Here is a 4,730-nt window from a genome sequence, read left to right on the forward strand (position 1 = left end):
ATATATATAAACGAAATCTCAAATTCGAGATTCAATTGTAAATCAATTATGAACTACACTTTACGTTAGCCCTATGCTGAAGTCTTTTTCCGAGTGTCGGTGTGCCTCTATGGCTGCTACTAAGAAAAAACTCTATCTCCACTCCTGATTTTGCTCACTCCCCTCCCTTGCCCAACCAACTCTGATGTCAATAAATTTTTTTTTTTAAAAAAAATTGCCCACCTTCTAGTGGAGGCCTTTTAACGTGTAATTGATAAATAAATAATTATTATTTTTATTATTCTTAAATTATTATTCTTACTCAGTTATTTTTTTAAGAGCAAATGAACAATAAATTTTCATCTATATAGTTAAATGTGTGTTCATTCTTTGTCATATTGATTCGTTTTCTGTAGTCTTTGACTAACACAAAAAATGTTTTTGCACTCCTTGTGTAAACATGTGTTTTTTTCCAATGAATTCGTTGCAAAACATTAAAAATTTGAAACAAATATATGATATTTCAAAACTATTTGTTTTATATTTGACACTAATATATGTTTTTTAGTACCCAAATATGTATAACAAATTTTTGTATTAATGACACGTCTTTTTTTGGATGAAAATTTGGTACAAAATATTCAAAATCAAGTATTGATATACGATATTTGAGTATTAAATGTTTCATAACTAACACTAATTTTTTATTCTTGAGTAGCCAAACATGTCTAACAAATTTGGTATTAATAATACATGTTTTTTTGGATGAAAATTAGTACAAAACATTAAAAATTTGGTACTAATATATGATATTTCAAAGACTACAGAAAAAGTTTCAGTTTAATAGAGAGTGAACACATATTTAACTATGATGTTGGGGATTTAAAAAAAAACTCCGCCTTTATTTAAAATTTTGTTCAAATTTATTTTCATTCAAATTTTTTATTATTTATATAAAGATTATAAATTTATGTTTTTGTATGACTGATAATGTTATATATATATACACACACACACTTCCGCACAAGATCAACTGATTGACTCGTTGAAAAGTATACTAACAAAAATTAAATTTCAGTATTGCTAACCCAATCGAAATATTTTTTGGCTAAATTTATTGACTCCCTCTAAATTTTAGCTTCAATTCTAACAAGTGGTATCAGAGTGGTTCATTCTTGTCCCTGAACAAAATATTCTCTATCCGACTGTCATTTATTCAAAATCATTCAAAACAACAAGCTACTCCTACAACACCCTTGCCATCAAATTTGTCTCTGTGTTGGCTATGATAGACAAGGTCATGGTACCACTGTTCAAGATGCTTGGGGCTTCGAGCCTAAGGACGTTTCGGGGTTGTAGCTTGCTGATAAGGCCAAATCGTACAAAGATTTTAAGGATTTGATTTTATAATATTTGTCTTTATCTAGAATTTTTATCTCTAATTATGTGATTATTTGAATTAATAATTTTAGATTTAAATAAAAGTGAAAAGTGTTTAAATTGAGAGATAAGATAAAATAACTAGAATTCAAAGGAAACAAAATATCAAAAGAAAGGAAATAAAATATTCTTATATTTTATTCTTTGATGATATTGAAATTTTGAAAGAATCTATGTAAATCTTGATAAAGATCTTATCTACACTTTCTTTTATTTGAGATGAGCTTAAAAAAAGATTTGAAGGAGGAGGCCCATTGATAAGGATAAAAGAAGGAAGAAGCGTACAGTGATAAGGGGGGAGACAGAAGTGCAGAACAGAAGGTTACTGTGAAGTAGTACCGGCGCGGAAGAAGAACATAAGGGAGGAAGATTGAAGGAAGAAGCAGGAGGAATTCCTCACACACGCTACAAATCATTGAGAATTCTTTTCATTCTTTCTTAATTATGTTTTCTTCATTGAATTTAAACAGGGATTTGCACTTTTGTTTTGAATTTATGGTGTAGATTTTTATAGACTAAGGCCACGATAGGACCGAGACAATTTATTTTTGATGTTTTAAGTTTGATTCAATTCTATTATTTATTTTTATTCATTGATTGATGTCGTTTATCACGTGTTCTTTTACTCTGGCCAATTAAATTGAATATCTGTTGGTTAATCTAAAACCGGAAGACGATAGATTAATATTTGCTTCATACATCAATCAACACATGGTTAAACCGACTAAAAATAGTATTCGGTTTCAATGTGCGACTTTAGGTTGAAAAACTAGAATTTCACAGCGATCTAATGCAGTTGAATCTAATTAAATTAAGTTAGGAATAATTGGACTGTTAGATTTAATTAGATTTATTAACTCGAGAAATCGTTTAATAAATAATTGTGGGAATTCCGTCGTGAATTAAATAATTAATTTATTGAGTATGAATTTGACACGTATATTATAAGTTGTCTCGGTACCGTTGAACGCCTTAGTCGTTTCTAAATAATTTGAAGTTTCGTCTAATTTAATAATTTGGATTTTTTTTTGCTTTAGTTAATTTATTTAAAGTGTTTAATTTAGTTTTAATTAATTTATCTCCCAGCATTTGAACTTTGTTAGCCTAAATTAGGAAAAATAATTCATATTCTAGTAATTAAACGTCGATATCTGTGGGTACGATACCGGGACTCATCTCCAATTACTAGAACTTGACCTAGTCCGCTTGCTATATTTATTCCCAACCGAAATCGTCGGTCACTTGCCACAACTTTGATTGTTGCACTCTCAAGAGCATGTAGTCCATAATTAATATAATTCAGTGAGTTTGAATGTCATATCCACATAGAAGCTAAGGTAATTATAAGTCCACTATGATGTCTTCCTGTTTTTTTAAAATTATTTTAGCCTTAAATGATAATTTTTATATGTTCAAAATTTTAAATTAAATTGTCGAGATTAGATGGCAGAATAAATGAACATAATTGGAATTTACTTGATAAAATGATTTCAATATATTAAATAATCATTATTTATATTATTGTTATATATTATTCTCTTATTCATATATTAAATACACCAAACTTATAAATGTTGTCAAGTATTTATCGAGCTATATATCTGTAAACATCAAATTAAAGTAATCAGTTTAAATGGTTGATATACCAAACTAACATTTAAAAGATACCAAGAATTCAATATTATGATAATATGCATATATAATAAATCAAGATAACTACTTCAAATTGTTGGCAATATCAAACTAATATTTAAGTTGTACCAATAATTTGGTATAACATATAACATCAATAAATCAAAACTCCCACATATGAAGGGTATAAAAATACTTATATAAAAAAAACTAAATATAACATGTATAATAAATAAAGATTAAATACACTTAGCATGATGGAAATTAGCTACTCATAATGGAAATGAAGAACTTGAAATATATATTTAGCATGATAATTATATTTAAGTGAAGAAATTTAGATAAAATAAAAAGGAAAAATATGAAATAAAAGTTTAGTTCATAGGATAAGATAAGGGATGATTTTTTTCATAACTATACGCTCCTATTTAGAAGTCAATTTGGAGACACAAAAGAAAAAAAAGATTATTTTTTACATATAATTGGTGCAAATTTTTTTTGAATGATCCAAACCTTTATTTCATCTTATACTCCATCTTTGACAATCTTTCTAATGGATTTGATTCTTCCACATAAAACAAATGTTGTACATAATTGAGTTTTCTAAATTGTAGTAAATTTTCATATTGTTTTACTAAGTATTTTGACAGATATGATCAAAATATTATGTTTGGTAAAACAGTAATTCTATTGGTACCACTATCATTTGTTACTCAATTTGACCTTAATTGTGCGTAGAATTTTAACTCAAGATTTTCATCAATATTGTGGACATTGAAATAAATTTTATACATGTTTAAGAATCATCTCATTATCATTTTTCTAGCCAAAGTTATTGTTGTTTTATCGACATGTAAAAATAACAAAAATAATACAATTTTACAACAAATATATATTTTTATACAAATTATTATAAAACTTAAATATTTAATGCACTTTAAACTATAAAATATTATACAAAATATTTAATAAATATATATTTTTTATATTAATCATAGCTTCCAATAATCAGAATCCCTTCTGAGTGAACTATTCGAGACTATAAGGATGTAGCATAGATCCATCTTTTGCACTATCCAAGGAACCAACCTCGTGCATAACCCAAAAATTGTTTGCATAAACTTTCAACCTACCAATGGTGAGGCTCAGCTCCTTCGCCAAACTGCCAGAAGGAAACTCTGCACACTAGAGGATAGAGTTTTCTCTGTCAGGATCTCCACTGCCTACTCCCATTGCCCAAAAGAAAGACTTGAAGGTGGAGTAGCGGCTGTTGACAGATATTGTTAGCAAGCTACTGTTGGCCAAGGTTGGTGCCTTTGAAAATATAATGATTTATAAGTTTCTGTTCATGGCTACCGTAGCCTCCAAAATAGATGTTAACTGGTCCGACATCTTATTCAAGACTTTCACACGCATGATGAAGAAATAAGCTCAATCACCTGGATTTTCAATTCATCTCTGCTATTTGTTAGAGCAGATGAAGATTAAGCTGATCAATGTGGTCGAACTTCACAAGTCCAATTTGCTGAATTGACCAAATGTTAAAATTTTCAAAAAAAAGCAGATGCCAATGAAAATCGAGCTGTTGTAGGTTAAGCATAGAGATGTCAATGGGGCGGATATGGCTAGACCTAAGACCCACCTCATGAAGAAAATTTTTACCCATTACCCGGCCCACT

Source organism: Primulina huaijiensis, chromosome 8 (genome assembly GCF_012295235.1).
Source record: "Primulina huaijiensis isolate GDHJ02 chromosome 8, ASM1229523v2, whole genome shotgun sequence".
NCBI lineage: Eukaryota > Viridiplantae > Streptophyta > Magnoliopsida > Lamiales > Gesneriaceae > Primulina > Primulina huaijiensis.